General features: G+C 35.5%; 1 non-coding gene across 1 annotated transcript; it reads right to left on the bottom strand.

Annotated features, from left to right (window-relative positions):
- Positions 1-7,231: 7,231 nt before the first annotated feature.
- Positions 7,232-7,338, bottom strand: LOC116110508. Its single transcript, XR_004124920.1, has one exon. It is a non-coding gene; the product is annotated as a small nucleolar RNA R71 (small nucleolar RNA).
- Between the last annotated feature and the right edge of the window lie 248 nt (positions 7,339-7,586).

The following is a 7,586-nucleotide window of genomic DNA, read 5'->3' as shown; positions in this document are numbered from 1 at the left end:
TTAATTTAGTCGAGTTTTCTTCTAGGAATTACTAATCCCTACACAGCAAATTTTAACCCTAATTGCTTCACAAGTTAGAGAATCAAATATTACGGATTTGATATCTAACTTAGAAGTAGATTGCAACAATTGATAAACTAGTAGGCCTCCTAGTAATTAAATGCAACAATCATGAAAATGCATGAAGAAATTTAATACTCAAACATAATTGGACACTTAAAGTAAAAAACCAGATCTCACAGTTTATTGATTCCGAGGTCTTGTTTCCTTCGACCAAGTTAATAAAATTAGCTAGTCATGGCCATCACGAAAATTCCAAGGAAAAACGAAAATCCACCAGAGAGAGAAGAAGAGGCATGTGTGATATTGTTCCCTAATCCCTAATCTGATCTCCCTTAAAAATATCTCATTCGAATTCTAATTCTACTCAATCTAAATCTCCTATAAATATCTAAAATCCCAAATACCTTTATCTTAATATGAGTAATTGAAATAAAATAAAGTCTTAATACAAAATAGGAAAGTGGTGTTTCCAGCTGTAATTTGCATGCAACAGTTTTCAACACTCTTGTAACAATCTGCCTATTTGAATTTCATGACAAGGCAGAATGTTCCAGAACGTCGGCAGTGCAGATGCATCAACTTCAACCCGATTACAACCTTGATGCAGCGAGTATCTCTCCAAACTCAAAACATTAAAGTTGCAGATCTCTTTGTTAGCATTCCATAGAATTTTTAATCATCTCAATCGGGCTTGGATGAGAGAGTTATTCCAAGATTACGAAACAATGTCGAAACTGTCTGAATTCACTTAATTAGTTCCGTTTGCAATTAACGCCTCCATTTCATCCTAAACCAAAATAGAATAATAATGGTACTTTAGGCAGCAAATAAGTATAAAAACTAGACATTAAGGGGTTAAATATGACATTTTGCATTCTCATCAATAGTCAATACCATGAATTTGTTTGAAACCCTGGCAACTAGTTAAGCCTTATAGGTATACACCTTGCCATCCATGTCATCTTCCTCTTGAAGACCCTTTACACCTTACGGGTTTTACAACTTTAGGTGATCCACCAGAGACAATACCTGGTTCTGGTACATGAGTCCATCTTAGATTTCAGGGCTTCAAGCCATTTAACAGAATTTGGATCCAATATAGTGTCTTCCTAGGTTTTGGGTTCATTGTCTTGTTAGATGAAAGAGCTTGAAATTAACATGTACTGGTGGTTTATGAGAATTACTTATGAAAATTAGGTTTAATTTATTCAATCTAACTTATTATTTCATAATGTCTTTTATGGGATCACAGGTATGTTTGAGTGTTTTCAGGTTATAAGTTTTTAAAGATGACTTCAGATACATTATCGATGATGGAATGTAGGATGATAGGAATCAATGATTCATGATTCGGAGCTGAAACGAAGAAGTTATGGTGATTTTAAGTTGAAGTGAAAATCTTGGAAACCACTCTAGTTTTGAACTGTGTCGTAATTTAACAATAACTTGAGCTACCAATTTTGGATTGAATGATTATTGGACCTTTAAAAAGCTGATTCAAAGGGATACAATTCATATCTTTACCCTTGGCAAGATTCAAACGTTATCATGCTCAAAAATCACTATCTTTTCAAGATTGCAAGTACTGGGGCAGATCAACTATGCCTAGGCAAAGTGCCACGGCACAACTGTGATTCTAGAATTTTCTACATTAAATGTATGACGTGTATTTCCTGTTTTAAGAATTCTAAATTGATTATGATAGTGGGACTCATAACCCTAAAATCCTAGGAGTATAAATATAATTCTTTAGCTGATTTTTAGGGCATATTAGAAAGGAGAGAAGTTTAGCCGCTCTTTGGAGATTGCAAATTCTTGCAATTTTGGGTCACCAATTAGAAGGTTTTTCTATTCTTTCTTATACTTTATGAATACAATGGTTGCTTTTATTATTGAAGTATGACTAATTTTTTTTTCTAGGGCTAAGATGTAGCCCAATTTTATGATATGCATTGAATTATTTGTTGCTAATTTTTTTAAGTTTGTTCAAGTTTTATTATTGCGCTTAAAGCTTTCATTCTTAAGGGCCCTTGTAAAATCCCCCTCCAGTCAGGTATCCTCTGAATACCTCAATGAGAATCCCGAGGATACAGTCTGGAGAACGAGTTGTATTTAGAAAAAATCTGTATAGGATAATAATATAATATCCAAAACATGCATATAAAATATCACGTAGATCTAAACTTATAATGTACAAACTTTAAGAAATTACAAGATCAAAACATATTTATAGGGTGGAAGCTTCCAAATGTATTTCACAAATATTTTCATTTACATATTTACATCAAGATAAAAACATCGAGATGATAATAAACTTGGTCCCCACTAGACATTCACGCCGGTGTCTTCTCTGACATTTCTTATAGTAACTGACCCCCCTTTCCTTTGTTGGCCCTTTTTTCTTCATGTCTTCCTGTTGCTTTAGGTAGGACTCCTTTCTTGCCTTTACCCTTATCGTCTTTGCCAACAACTTGTTCTGCACTACTAGGTTGCCACTGGAAGGACTACTTGCCACTGTTGGGGAAAGAGCTAATCTGGTCTCCTTCTGTAAGTACACCTCTGTCTGATGGCTCCCGCGAGTGCTTCACTATATGTTTGGGAGGGCTGATGACCTGACATAACATCTCTGGCAATAGTGGGATAAGTCCCCCACAAATCTCTCCAATCGGGTCTGTGGTGTACTGCCCAGTGTGGTGCAAACTTAGCCAAGGAGTTGAACTTGATTGAATACTCTTTGACCGTCATATTTCCTTGTTGCAGACTAATAATTCTGTAGTTTTGAGGATATCATGTCTGCTGTCCGGTACTGCTCCTCAAACAATTCCTTGAACCCGACCAAGTGAGAGCGGTGGTATCTTGAGTCTGCTCCATAAGCTCCCACCATGTCATAGCATCTCCTCTCAACAAGTACTAGCATACCATCTTTTCTTGATCTGTCATAGAATAGAGCAGTAGCTTTCTCCACCAACTTGATCCATTGTTCGTCACTACTGGATCATTAGTGCCACAAAATCTGGAGGCTATGTTACTTGAGAGGCCATAAATGGTTCAATCTGCTTTGGGACAACCATTGCTTCTGGAGTACTTGTCCCGCTGCTTGACTTGGTACCACATTGGTTGTCACTGCGGTTACCGGAGCACTTGTACTTTCCGGTGGGGTTCTCCTTAAAGCTCTATTAACAGCCTCTTGGATCATACGCTCCAATGTTGCAACATCTAAACCCGAGTGCTTGAAGTAGCACTGCTGGGTTAGGATTTCAGGTGCAGTTGGAACATCTTGTGCATTTGAAGCATCCTGCGACCTGGATCTGTTCTCCTGGTTTTCCTCATATTTATTCCCTGTCATAGTCACACATATAACTTAATCATCTAATCAATCCTTACATAAAATTAGGTAAACATACTTACAGCGATCGGACAACTTGAGCAGCGGAACTTTACATGAGGGATACTGTCATCAACTCTCTAATGCCTGACTCCAATAGAAAACATCTTAAAACACCCCTTTTTAAAGTAATAAAAAAAATACTTGCTCTGATACCAAATGTAAAACCCCCCTCCAGTCAGGTATCCTCTGAATATCCCTCAATGAGAATCCCGAGGATACTGTCTGGAGAACGAGTTGTATTTAGAAAAAATCTGTATAAGGATAATATATAATATCCAAAACATGCATATAAAAATCACGTAGGATCTAAACTTATAATGTACAACTTTAGAAATTACAAGATCAAAAATTTTATAGGTGTAAGCTTCCAATGTATTTCACAATATTTATCATTTACATATTTACATCAAGATAAAAACACGAGATGATAATAAATCATCTCCCCTCACGTGTAGTCCCGCTGTCTCTAGCATCCCTCGCTTCTAGTCTACCTGCAAAGCAATCACAATGAAAGGTGAGCGCTAATCGCTCAGTAAGGAATGATCCGTTTATCTGTTAACACATCACTTATTTTTTTTTTTTACATCTAGGATACTTCCTCTTTTATTACTAATTCATATGCTTTTCATCATTTTATCCCATGGCTATATAACATCAATGTGTACACACACATCACATATCATGACATACATCTAAAATCATCTACATGAGTATAAATCATCTATGATGTATAACATCATAACTCATGTAATGCAACTAAATGCATATGAAACATTAACATCTAGCTGATCGACCTTTCTTAGCATCTTAAGCACTTCATATCATCTAGCCTCAAATTTCATCTAGAGCTCATATCATCGGGAGGCGTGCTTACGCGTTATTTAGCATCTAAGCTATATTCATCTTTCCTCAACCGTATACGGGATATGCTTACGCGTTTTCCATCGTGTCTATATGCATCTCTGTCATGTCTATTTGCATCTTTACCATCTTAGGGCATGTAAATACATATTTTGGTGAGCTTAATACTTTTAATTCATCTATGGATTATCAACCCATTTACATTACCTCTTGCTCACATACATCATCTTAAAACATGTATTACATTGCATCTTCATGCCACTCATACTTAATCATGCATTGACATCATGACCATGTATATCTTTCAAAGATCATCTAACTAAGGGGTAAACATTAGTACATGGCATAATTACAATAATACATTAATAATCAATTCATAATCATAAGAATTGATTATGTTAATCTTAAACTTTAATACCAGTTTATGCTTCAGGCCATTTTCCATCATTTCTCAAACGAACTGGCTCTGGGCATAAACATAAAAGTTTATGGTAGCGTTTTAGCTTTCTAATGCTTCAAGAATCATCTCATTTCGATTTTATAACTCAAGTTATCGCGAAATACAGAAGCAGGATTAACAAAACCCCTAAGCCCATTAAATCCGAATTTTCATATTAACTATGCCACATCAATTCCTATTGACATTAACCAATAGGTTAACTGTGGATCAAATAAACCTCCCCTTAATAGTCTTTAACATCTAAAGGAAGGTTAAATCTCATTTCCATAATCATCCATATTTGCTATAACATTGTAAGCTAATGCAAACAACACATCAACACTTCTATAGCAACCATTCAACACCATGTGGCCTCCAATACTACAATTTTTGCCACAATCAGTATCGACACTTCATTTTCTTCAATCAAACATAACAACTCAAAACATAAGAGCAATAACTTCATGTAATGAATTCAAGGCAATAAGTAGAATAAATGAGTTCAACTACACTTGCCATCAACTAATTCTATGCCTTAAAGCCTTAATTTAAGGTTTCATAAAAATCACAAACCCTAGCAAACCCTAATCATGGGAGGTTCTTCCTTACCTTTTTAAGACTTCCTCCAACAAATCCTTTGCCTTTGACTTCTTTTACACCTTAATCCTACATATATACATTATACCTCAATATCTACCTCAAATCTTCAAATTACATCAAAACTAAAGTTTTAATCCTTACCTTAAACCCTTCAAATTGAAGATCCAAGGCTCCATCTTGTCTCCTTGAAAAATTATCAAAACTCCTTGAAAACCGAGAGAAGAGAGCTTGTTTCATGGAAGATTTGAGAGAAAATGGAAGAAATGTTGAAGAAGGCTCTCTCCTTTGGCTTGAACGAATTTCATCTCATTTATAGGAAAATATTTCATTTATTTTCCAAAATTATGCAATTGACCCAATTATTTAATTGTATAACTCAAAGTCCTTAATTCTTCATATAAGGCATTTTGGTCATTTCACACTAGACATAATTATTACTTAATTGATGCCATTAAATGCAATGAAGCCTACTCATCCTTGACTTTTTCAATGCTTATCCATAGGCAAAATAACCATTTTGTCCCTAAGCCTCTTTATGATAATTGATTCATACCATTCCAAATGTTGACTATTTGCCCTTAGTTAGATTTTATGCTTTTTAACATAATAAAACATTTAAAGGACTATTTTGAGTTAGGAACTACCTTTGACATCTTGGGTATTACAGCCCTAGAGTTTGAATGATTTATGGGTTACGTTGAGATTGAGATGAAACCTAATGAGTCTAAGGTAACAAAACCATAGATTGAGTGAATGCTAGAGATGGGTTACCGCGATGTTTGAGGCTTTAGTAAATTCCATAGAACTTAATGATGATTAAGACAATTTGGGTAGTGATTAGGAGTTAATTTGTTATTGTTCAAGAGAAAGTTAGCCAAATATTAGGGAGTTTGGCCTTTAGAATAAGCTTAATTGGGTTACCAGTAGTGCAATGCATAGGATTAAATTGGTGTGAAATCTATGCCCTAGGTTTTATTCATATTGATTTCCTACCAAAGTTAATAAAAATCTGCTTTTGTTTTATTTTTCATTGAATCATTCTGAAAATCTAATAAATCAAATAGCAATAAGATAGGTTATGTGGTACTTGGTAGCATGTATTCTCTTGGATTCGACACTCGTTACCGGAATTCATTACTTGCACGATTCCGTACACTTGCAGATTTCATAACAAGTTTTTGGTGCCGTTTTTGGGGAATTCCTATTTTTTTTATCAATGTCATTATGAGCTACTTAGTTGCTAATTTGATTTGTTTTATTTTTAATGTTGTTTTGCAGTTGGTTATTAGATCCTGGAGAGTTTACATTCTAAGGGTGCTAATCTTGATCTTTAAGATTCTAAACTCGAGAGAACAATAAGGAAGTTGAGAAATGTAAGGAGGCAAGCTAGCACAAAAGAATCTAATTCAATGGCTGATTTGACAACAAGAGATAATCATGGAAATAATGAGGAGGAAGTCCATGGGGATGATGCAGAAAGGGGTAATGTGGCTGGTGGACCAGTGGTTATCCGAAGAGCATTGAAGGACTACTCTAGTCTTACTATTGAATGGTGTTATTCTTGCATTAGGAGACCAGCAGTTCAAGCAAATAATTTAGAGATAAAGCCAACCATCATTCAAATTTTCCAACATTCAGTATAATTCGCAAGGTTGCCTAGCGATGATCCTAATTTGCATATCGCAAATTTTCTAGAGCTATGCGACACATTCAAAAACAATGGAATATCTGATGATGCAATTAGACTTAGATTTTTCTCATTCTCTCTTCGGAATAAAGCTAAAGCATGGTTAATTTCTCTACCACCCGGAAGCATCACTACTTGGAATGAGTTAGTCCAAGCATTCCTTATGAAATATTTCCCACTGTTAAAATCTGCCAAGATGAGGAGTGACATCACAAATTTTTACCAGCAAGATATGGAGTCGATTTATAAAGCTTGGGAGAGATATAAGGATCTCTTACGAAAGTGTCTTCACCATGGGTTACCAATATGGTCGCAAGTACAAACATTATATAATGGGTTGATGCCAAATATACAAGCCATGGTAGATGTTGTAAGTGGGGAAGTCTTGAATAACAAAACACTGGAGGAAGCCTATAATCTGATTGAAGTGATGGCAAGCAATAGCTGCATGAGGCCTTCGAAGAGAAATTCAATAAGGAAAGCAGCGGGAGTGCACAAAACTGATGGCTACACCGCGTTGGCTGCTCAACTTTCAGCCATCCAAAAGC

Source organism: Pistacia vera, unplaced genomic scaffold (genome assembly GCF_008641045.1).
Source record: "Pistacia vera cultivar Batoury unplaced genomic scaffold, PisVer_v2 Contig603, whole genome shotgun sequence".
Classification (NCBI taxonomy): domain Eukaryota; kingdom Viridiplantae; phylum Streptophyta; class Magnoliopsida; order Sapindales; family Anacardiaceae; genus Pistacia; species Pistacia vera.
The sequence above is the reverse complement of the archived record's forward strand: the minus strand, read 5'-3'. Positions and strand labels throughout refer to the sequence as shown.